This window comes from Brienomyrus brachyistius, chromosome 10 (genome assembly GCF_023856365.1).
Source record: "Brienomyrus brachyistius isolate T26 chromosome 10, BBRACH_0.4, whole genome shotgun sequence".
In the NCBI taxonomy this organism is placed as follows: domain Eukaryota; kingdom Metazoa; phylum Chordata; class Actinopteri; order Osteoglossiformes; family Mormyridae; genus Brienomyrus; species Brienomyrus brachyistius.
The window spans coordinates 26,030,389-26,041,427 of NC_064542.1; positions in this window are offsets into that span (position 1 = coordinate 26,030,389).

The following is an 11,039-nucleotide window of genomic DNA, read 5'->3' on the forward strand; positions in this document are numbered from 1 at the left end:
TCCTGTTGTCCGTGTTGTTGCTTGTTTGCTTGTTGTGACAGGTGTGTGTGTGTGTGTGTTTGTGTGTGATAGTGAGACAGAGGGCACGTGTAGGCTCTGTCCCTGAACACCCTCTAGCCTCTATTTGCTCCTTCTCCAGAATGTGCCCATCTGCTGACAGACAGGTCTGGGCTGAGGTCGTATCGATCTGAACCTCTGTTGCTAATGAAGTCGCCAGCTCGGTTAGGGGCCTCGCGCGGTAGCCTGGGGGATGTGGTGAGCAGGAAGAGGCTGTGCGACCGGCCGCTGCGCTCTGCTTTCGATGCCCCCGCGCTGCATTTAATGAGACTGACGCGACCCCAGGACCTGCCAGCGATCCGCGTCAGGTGGCAGCTGCGGGATCTCGTGCCTTTGAACCTGTAAAGGGCGTGCGCTCCCATCTGTGTGCGAGCAGCCCCACGCCACTCGGAGGCGCTGTTCTCAGGGCTCGGGCTTTTAGCTGAGATCCCCCGTGTGCAGAGACAGCGGGGACCTGGTCTGTAACACAATGAAGTAAATCACCTAACCTTCAGCAGGGATTTTCCGTTTGACTTTACTAAGGAAAAGGCTTCATACTTGGACGACGCTGCTCTGGCTTGGCACCCGCAGCAGTGCTCTTCCAGCTCGTTTCCGTAATTGTTCTCCATCAGCCTGACGAAGCCTCACCTCGAGCCGTCCGGATGTTACCACCGCCGCTGCCCCTGAGGCGCCTCCTGCCACCTACCCAGCTCCCCCTATTCCTTCTTGTGCTCCCTGGACAATCTGGGTATAGAGTGGAGGCGTAAGAGCACGAACCGCGGGTGAGGCGGAGGAACAAAAGGCGCCTTTGACTGTTACGTTTGTGAAAAATCTCCCTGTCACTTTCTCTGGCTCCAGCAATCATTTTCCCTGTAGTCTTTAGGTATTTATTTACACGACTGTTTCCTGTGAATCAGTCTGCGTTTCAGTTAATCTTTTCTCTTGCTGCTTTGTCTCTCTCTCTCCCCCCCCACCTTTAAATAGATCACCCCATAATGCAGTAGCTGACATTTATGGGAGTAATGTAATGATGGGGAGGAGTCCGCTAAGTGAACCAGCACCGCACCACGTTGGGTGGGCATATTCTGCACCACAGATGCACTAGCCCCAGCTGAAAGCTGATTGGCCCCTTGAGCACCACCTTTCCTGTCACTCACCGGTTCAGAGCATATCATTGGCTAATGATAAGGTTGGCCCCTCTGTATTACTTGTATCCCCTCTCGTGCCCCCTCCCCAAGGAAGTGAAGAGCGTTTCCCAAAAGGCTGGAGCTCCTGCTCTGTGCAGTGGGATCACGCCGCCCAGCAGGAGTATTAAAGGTTGGAGGAGACAGCTGATGAGCAGGGGGACTAATGGATGGGAGCCCTCAGCACCGACATGTGTTGTGGTGGGGGGGTGGGGGTGCTGAGGGCTTCACACTCGCTGATTGATGGCTTTGTCTGTGCATGAGTAAACTGGGGGGGGGGTACCCAGGGTGTCAGGCAGGCCTGGTGATGTGATGTGATGGATTTGATTGAGTCCCTGTGCCCCAGGCCAGCGGGGAGAGCGATATGCAAACGAGGCTTCTGTGTCGAGGGATGCAGGCAGGCCTCCGTTCCTTTTCACTTTTATTTTTCTCCATTTCTCCCTCTTTATTTAAGCTAAAATGATGCTGAAAGCTTTTCAAACGTCCTCATAAAACGCACAAGCTGCATTAAGGAGACCAGCCTGCTAGATCTCTCACATACGGTGGAATAAAAGGACATTCGCTTCATGCGTTACTTTGCCTTCCTGTTACTGGGCTGCGATTGTCTGGCCTGGGGGTGTTAGCTGGGGCACAGCTAGCCCTGTCCTATCCCCACTCACATTCTCAGGGATCCAATACGCTCATGCTTCTTGTGGCCCTTATTGACCAATGAAACTGGCTGATGCTGGTTGCCGACGGTTCCACTCACGTGCCGACTGCTGTGTGTTTTGAGCCATGCTGGTTGTCATGATGTTCACATTGGAGTTAGAGTACACCTCATGCTACAGGACAACACTGTCACGGTGGTCCGTGATGTGGAACGGAGGTCAGTTCCACGGAAAGATTCTGATTCTCTCGCCTTTGTTTTGCCCGATGAAATAGAATTGGTTTTTGCTCTAGAAAGTCACATTTCTACAGCATATAGTGTCTTATCAAATCTGAGCATATAAATGGTGTATCTTTGATTTCAAAGTCACTGATCAGTGCTTATCTTAAAGGCCGTGGGAACCGCTGCCAACTGCAGCTATATTTCTGTGAGAAATGAAGCTGTTGAAATGATTAGTGACTGGAGGGAGGCACAGGAAACAATATTTTTCAACAGGCTATTACTAAGTTTGGCTGGTCTTCTGATATTATATTTACAACTCTGCCGGAAGCTCATACAGAGAGGTGATGGCACACAGTAAAATGCAGAGCTTTAGGCCTCTGCAAGTCTCTCTGTGTGCCTACCTGTGTGTGAACCCCCCACCCCTCCAAGGAGGAATTGCGCATGCAGATCCAAGTGAAACCTTGTGGGACGTTTGTTTCACTTTTGAGGAAACCCCAGGTGAAATTTAGGTGGGGGGGAGGCAACATACAGGCAGACCAGGATGTTGTTTCAACCAGCCAATTGAGTATAAAGAGTCACAGTCACAGTGTTCAGCTGGTTGGTTGAAACAAAATCTTGGTCTGGACTTTTACTTTCTGGAGCTGAACTACCCACCCCTGCCTACAGCATAACATGCTGTAGTACCAATCAGGTACATTTTGGGGCCCCTACATCTTGGGGTCCTGGGCTATACCAGTATATTATCACCAGTGCAACACGATCATGACAAAAATGAGGCCTGAACTCAGGTGGTTTATGGACTTTTTGTTATAGATTCTCCATGGGTGTAGAATGAGCGTCTGCGCGTTGGCCCTCGCTGGGGGGCTGGGGGAACGTCTCTCTGCAGTCACGCTGATGCCACGTCACGGTCTGAGGGGTCTTCGGCCGTACCTGATCCCTACGGCAGCCTTATCGCCATTCGGCTCCGGTGTCAGTTAGCGCATTACCGGTGCTATGGAACGGACTCTCCAGCTCACTGGTCCGAACCTAACAGAACCAGGGGTGTCACTGAGGCAAACCGCTCACTGCGCACCACTGGGTTACATTCCCGTGTTGGGATCCAGATGCAGCAGGGCAGTGGTCTGCTTCTGAAAATCGCCATCTGCCCCCACATCTCAGAGCAGCATCACACCCCTGTTTTGCTGATGCAGAACCCCAGTCTATCTCTCATGGGGCTATTTCTGTAAGGTGCAGTCTTCCCCACTTTGTGTATAGAGTGCGAGACGTGAAGATGTCCGTGTGGTGGCTATGTGGAAAAATAATTAATAATCATCTCTGGCTCCATCCTGCGATTTCACAGACGTGATCTCCTTCCTGCCTAAGCGACCATGGTCTCAGATTTACAGGCAAAATACGGTGACCCCATATTTCTCGGGAAACGAGATGGAGCCAAACAGTTTTATTCCTGGAAGATAAAAACAGACTCCCTGTGGACCGTTTGATGGTAGAGCAGCTCCTTCATAGCAGTGCTGTGCTGAGGAAGGCAGGTCTCACGCTGCATATCTCAGTCCCTTATTTACCAACCATCACGCTTCTTGTTTAGCCGGACAGGAGTTTGACCATTAATTAGTCCTTAACAGCAGTCAGTCTGCTCCGGTCTGTGTTAAAAGCATTTCAGCTTACTGCAGCCTGCTCGCTCTGCCCAGGTATCTGCCCCCTCTCTTCTTCTTCTCTTCCTCTCCTATTCTTTACACTTTTTTATCCCTTTAGCATATTTCATGTCAAATCTTTACTGTTCCTGTTGTCTGTTACCAAAAATACAGTGTTTCTCTGTCGGTTGTTCTTGCTCCTCTTGTGTTTATTTTCTCTTTCTCTCTCTCCCTCGTTCCTTCCTGCTCTTACTGTACCCTCCTTCCCTTTCTATACCACGCTCTCTCCCTCCCCAGGCTTGTTCTCCTTCCATCTATCCTGCTGTCCCTTTCTCTGCACTCTCTCTCTCTCTCTGTCTCTCTCTCTCTCTCTCTGTGTCCATTTCTGATTAAGAAAAGGCGAAAGCTACTCCCCCCAGGTGCCGCTCTAGCTCGTTTAGTTAATTACTGTCATTTCTGCTTTGTTAGCTCTCACGCGGCACACACAAACACAGCTGCACGCACATACCTTGTAGGGAAGATGGGCACCTGGCACGTAACCCCCCCCCCCCCCCCCCCCGCGACACACACACACACACACACTCATTCTGTGTAGAGCGCAGGACCCCCCCCAAACACACACAGAGTCCCCTAAAAAGCATTCCGGGTTCCTTCTCACATCCTCATAAATAAACAGCAGCCGATTCGTTAACATTCATTGTGTCTGTAAACAGGGAGCCCAAGATGCATACATTATCACGCACGTCAGGCGGTGGCATTAATGTGCTTATTAAGTTGTGACTATTTCCGCACACTGGTGTCTCCTGGGTTCTTCTGCTTCCTTGTTCTGGTTTTCATTTCTATCACAGCTTACCGATGCGTGATCTGAAGACGCTTAGTGTCTTTGCCTGAGTGACCGGCACCAGCACCTATCGGGGGGAGTGACTTCGAAGTGGCGGCCCCCGATTCAGCCACGCAAGCCTGTTTACGGGAGTCGCACTTTGTTATTGTCCAGCTTTATGCTGTTTACCTGTGAAATTTTTTGTTTGCTGTGCCTGCATGGGCACAGAGATGAACAGAGATGGCACAGAGATGAACAGAGTGACAGAAGAGGGATAGCTGGGGAGATAGAGAGCACACACTCTTTCTGTGAAAAGAGGAATGAATAAAGAATACAAACAGAAACAGGAAGTAAGAGGCCTGTAATAATGCGAGACACAGGCCAGAGAGAGGAACCGAATGGGAATATCCCTGCTGAACAAAAACAGCATAGACCAGTATGATTTCCATGCTGGTTACTGCAGGTTTGCTCCTAGTGCGGCTGGTGGACCAGCAATATTTCATCAATGATGCTGCTCCAGCAGAACCAGAACAGGGCGTATGCTGGTATAACTGAATGCATTATGCTGGTCATGCTGGGGTTTTCAGCAGGAATGATGCTGGGTACGTGCATGAGGAGAAGGAACCGGACAGAGAAAGGAGACCAAAGGGTGGGTGGGGGGGGGGTGGCGGTCTTTGATCCCTCCCTGGAAGAGCGACCTTTTACAGATTTGTACGCGAGTCTCAGTCACTGTGGCCATAAATGGAATCATGGTTACAGGAAAATCAAACGGTGACCACAATGGCTTTCATCTGCAGCGAGGCGAGGTTCGGAGAGGCGAGGCATGGAGAGGCAAGGCGCGTAGAGGTGATGCACATAGAGGTGACACACAGAGAAGCGAGGCACATAGAGATGATGCACGGAGAGGCGAGGCGCGGAGAGGCAAGGCGCGTAGAGGTGACGCACGGAGAGGCGAGGCGTGTAGAGGTGAGGCACGTAGAGGTGACACACAGAGAAGCGAGGCACATAGAGATGATGCACGGAAAGGCGAGGCACGGAGAGGCGAGGCACGTAGAGGTGAGGCACGGAGAGGCGAGGCACGTAGAGGTGAGGCGCGGAGAGGCGAGGCACGTAGAGGTGATGCACGGAGAGGCGAGGCACGTTGAGGTGATGCATGGAGAGGCAAGGCGCGTAGAGGTGATGCACATAGAGGTGACACACAGAGAAGCGAGGCACATAGAGATGATGCACGGAGAGGCGAGGCACGTAGAGGTGAGGCACGTACAGGTGAGGCACGGAGAGGCGAGGCACGTAGAGGTGAGGCGCGGAGAGGCGAGGCACGTTGAGGTGATGCATGGAGAGGCGAGGCACGTAGAGGTGAGGCACGTTGAGGTGATGCATGGAGAGGCGAGGCACGTAGAGGTGAGGCGCGTAAAGGTGAGGCACGTAGAGGCGAGGTGACACGTAGAGGCGAGGCACGTAAAGGCGAGGCACGGAGAGGCGAGGCACGTAGAGGTGAGGCGCACATAGAGGTGACACACGGAGAAGGGAAGCACATAGAGGCGAGGTGCGTAGAGGTGACACACGGAGAGGCGAGGCGTGTAGAGGCGAGGTGACACACGTAGAGGTAAGGCGTGTAAAGGCCAGGCACATAGAGGTGATGCATGGAGAGGCGAGGCACGGAGAGGCGAGGTGCGTAGAGGTGACACACGGAGAGGCGAGGCGTGTAGAGGCGAGGTGACACACGTAGAGGTAAGGCGTGTAAAGGCGAGGCACATAGAGGTGATGCGCGGAGAGGCGAGGCACGTAGAGGTGATGCATGGAGAGGCGAGGCACGTAGAGGTGAGGCACGTTGAGGTGATGCATGGAGAGGCAAGGCGCGTAGAGGTGATGCACATAGAGGTGACACACAGAGAAGCGAGGCACATAGAGATGATGCACAGAGAGGCGAGGCACGTAGAGGCGAGGCACGTAGAGGTGAGGCGCGGAGAGGTGAGGCGCGTAAAGGCGAGGCACGTAGAGGTGAGGTGCGTAGAGGTGAGGTGCGTAGAGGCGAGGTGACACACGTAGAGGCGAGGCACGTAAAGGCGAGGCACGGAGAGGCGAGGCACGTAGAGGTGAGGCGCGTAAAGGCGAGGCACGTAGAGGTGAGGTGCGTAGAGGTGACACACGGAGAGGCGAGGCGTGCAGAGGTGAGGCAGGGAAAGCCGAGGAGGCCTCCCACTCCAGCGACTTCTGCACAGGCTTTGGGAGCAGCCTTCATGTTCGTCTGAGTATCTTCAGAGCTCCTGAAATGCTCACCTGCCTTCACAGCTGCGTGTCTGTTATTCATACAGTACTGCGCACGATTCTTCGGCTGTCAGAGAAAATGATGTTTAAATGCTCTGCGTGTTGGTGTAAACCTTTTTATGTCAGTCAAAGCGTGTCAGCTTTGCGATTTCAGAGCACCCCTCGGGGGGCGGGGGTGTTCCATGTTTGTTCAGGGGGCTGAGCCCCCTAAGGGTCAAATCCTAGAATTGGCCCTGTCCGATGGAGAGGTTTGGGAATAGAAGCCGTGTTCTTCTAACGATCCGACAAGATACACGTATCAGTAACATTTTTAAAATTCTTGAAAATGATTGATTGCTACTGTTTACTTGCATATATTGTAATGCTCACCTGTGTTTTTGTTCTGACTACACAGATAATTCCATCCATCCCACCATCCAACCATCATCTTATGCAGGGTCAGATTAAAAGCTTTAGATATTAAAAATAATAGCTTTAAACGTCAAACTTCTGCACAGTGCTGGAAACGTTTTTAAGGTTTGCATATGCGTTTTTTCTTTGGATGCAGCAGTTTGTGTCTGTCTACTGTGTATAGATGTACAGAACATTCAGAAGTGTATGGGGGTGGGGGTCGGTATGTCCGTTCATCTTGGTGTGGGTGTTGGTTGTCCCTGGGGAGGCCGTGTGTCAGGATGGCAGTTGTGCATGTGGTCTAGAGTCTAAAGCTGTCCAAATTTAGCTGTGCCATCTGGATGAAGTGATCCATGGACTGGAAGACAGAGCAGCAAGGGGGGAGGGGGGGTGAATATGGAGTAAAGATCCACAAGGGCGCCAATTGATAATTTTGCTTCAGTCATTGATATCGTAAACTTCTTTTCTAAATATTGTGACATTGCCCTCACTGTGAGAGTGACAGGATGAAAGGTACTATTTAAAGAGCCTGAGAGAATGATGAAGAGCGATATGTTTAATGTTTTTTTTTTTCTCAAATTACCACCTCAGCCAAAAAGGAAGAGCTGAGTTTGTGGACCAGGATGGCAATGTTCTTTCAAAGGGTTTTTGTGTAGAAAATCAGATATAGGAGCAATGAAGATGCGTGAGAATGGAGAGGGGAGAAAGGCAGCTCCTACTGGAGAATGGGGAGACTCGACGGTGAGGCAGGATGATATGCAGAGCAGCAGCTGCCACAATGGAGACAACGAAGGACGCATGAGTGTGAGCAGCTAGCAGACACGCAGGGACGCAGGCCTTTAATGCATAGAGGGGTGTCCCTGGTGCATTATTTATAGCGTGATGCACAGGGGCCGCATGCACCCCGAAGCCACAGAAGGACATGAGCACAGAGCCCTCCGCAATCGCTCGCAGCCTTCAACATGACCAAAGGAGGCTTTGAAAAAAAGAAAAAGTCTTTATTGTTCATTAGTTTGATCCTACCCTCATATCATGAGAGAAATCTAACCTTTCGCTGAAAAAAAGTTCTCAAAGCACAGGTGTCACAACAAATTTCTCACAAGCGGAATCTAATTAACATATATACACATTCGCCTTTTATAAACATGCCTGAGTTTGTAGGAACGAAGTGGTGATGCGTGACTTGCTGTTCCACTGGGTACGAATATGAGGAAACAGAAGCCAAAGCCCTTTATTCAGCCAGCAGCACGGGGACAACCAGGTAATAAACAAATGAACGAAAGATTGCTGAACTACATAAATCAGGCAATGGCCTGATACAATAAACCAAAGATTCTCTTGAAAATGCCTATTTCTACAATCAGAGCAGGAAGTCCCAAACAACTGGAGCTGTGATATCGCTACCAGAAAGAAGAAACCACCTCGTTTACCTTCCATGCATAGTGGGGGAGGGGGAGCTTAAGAGGTAAAATCTTCTCCAAGGATCACAGTTGGACAACTGAAGCTGTTGATTGCATCCCGGGATTAACAAGTCTCCAAAACTACAATTAGATGCCATCTCCATGCTAGCAAACAATTTAGCAGGCTTTACAGAAGAACACTTCTGCTGACATCAAACCACAAGCATCCGCGCCTGGAGTTTGCTAAACGCTGCAGGAATTTTGATTGGAAGTAGGTTTTGTTGTCAGAAGAAACAAAAATAGGGAATTTATTTGCAACAAACACCAGTGATGGGTTTGGCGTGAAGTAAGTCAAGGTCATGAAGAACTGAACTGCTAACAATTTGCTTGACACAAATAATATAGTATTATGCTATTACGTATTAATTAAACACGTCTTAGTTACATACTGATCTCATGTTAATACATCATTAGTGAATCGTGATGCATGTTTTATCTCAAGCAGTTATTCTATTTGTTACTATATCTGTTTATTCTGTAAACCTTTGTGAACTTCTGAAGGAACTACTGAAGGAAGAAGTCATAAGTTAAATAATGAGCTCATATTTGTTCATCATTAATCGTGATGCATCTGAAGTAGCTACTATATTTGTCGATGATGTGTACTTCAGTAGTAACTGAGTTATTACTAAGTATTTCTGCCCCAAGTCAAGTGTTACCAATGAGCCTAATCCCCACTGATGGTGGAGCTGTGATGCTTTAGAGCTCCTGTTCTTTCAAAGGCCCTGAGAGACTTGTCAGGATGCCTGCCATCCTAGACTCCATCAAATACAAAGAGATTTTCAACCAAAATCTGGCTGCCTTTGCCAGAAGGTTAAGATTGGATCACGGTTGGGTTTTCCAGCAAGACGATAATTCGAAGCAACGTGCCAATTGCACATAGACGGCTCAGTGACCACAGGATCAAGCTTTTGTAGGGTCTATGTCAATCCGCTGACCTAAACCCGACTGAAACCTCATAAAATGAGCTGTAGAGGAGAATCTACAAGCAAGGCCAAAGGGCTTCGAAGCATCTTGAGGGATTATGTATGGAGGAATTGTCCAGTGTCCCTTTAAACGTGCTTTCCTATCTCATGCAGCATTGTAAGGAAAGCGCTGTTGTCATGGCAAAGGGAGGCCACACAAAGTGCACTAAATGCACGGCTGCCAATAACTGTGAGGTGTGTCTTTTATGGAAAAAAAGTCTTTCTTTGGTAAGGTCTTTAAATAAATCTATCTCAGTGAAAGGTTAGGTTTCTCTCATAATTTGAGTGTAAGATCAAACTAATGAAGAATAAAGACATTCTTTCACAGCCGTTTGTGGTCATTAATTCCGGAGGGCGACTGCCGGTGCGAGTTCAAGAAACTGGGTCAACGTGCTGAAAAATGATTGTTCTGCCTTTGCCAAAGTTCATCCATTGAAATTTCGATTTCAGCTGGAAACGTAGCACAGTGAGCCCATGTCAGTGCAAATTTGTAAGTTATCAAAGGGTTTGAAGAACTGTGGGAATTTATCAAAGCTGTCCAGCCTCCCACAGTGTACAGACTTCTTTTAAAGTAACAGTCGTTCCCAACAATGCAAAACTTCCTGACGTGACTTTTAGATTACCCTTCATGAGGAATAGTTGGTCCATTTATTGTTTCCATTTTTCTTAAATGATTAGATTGTGTTTCAACATCATTATATTAAAGCTTCGGTTTAACCACCATCACATTAGAATACAGTACAGTATGTCGCCTGGAATCGATTCCAGATCAATCCTGAACCTACGCAAACATGACCATTATGGAGGTGTATGTATATGGGGATCATTCTTTTGGTCAAATTTACTTACCTGATTGTTATTTTATAATAACATGCAGCTCTGGAAAAAATGAGACCACAGCACAATTTTTGTTTCACTCATTATTCAATGTATGGGTGTGTGTCTGTGAATAATGTAATTTTTTGCAAACTGTAGCCTGGTTGTTTGCTGTTTCTCATTACTGAAGGGCTTCTACTTTGCTTTATGGGACTTCAGTCCTGCTTCTCAGAGCCTGATACGAACTGTCCTAACAGTGCACTTCACACCTGCACTTAAACGTTTCCCATTCCTTTTGAAGGTCACTTAATGTCATCCTCTGATTCATGAGAAGCTCAGATAAGTTGACGGTCATCTCTGACATTAGAAAGTTGCTCCTGCCCTCTACCTGTCTGGTTTCCTTCCCAGTGTCTCCTGCTTCCCCTTATTCCTGCGTGCTGCTGTCATAGAAATTTTTAACCTAGAAGCAACCTGTTACTCAGACTAACCCTTCTGCCAGCAGAACCACGATTAAACCAAGGTTTAAAAATCGTAGTTTTTTTCCGGAGCTCCATATATGAAGCATGACCATCTTTCAACTACAGGCAATTTTACTTTTCAGATT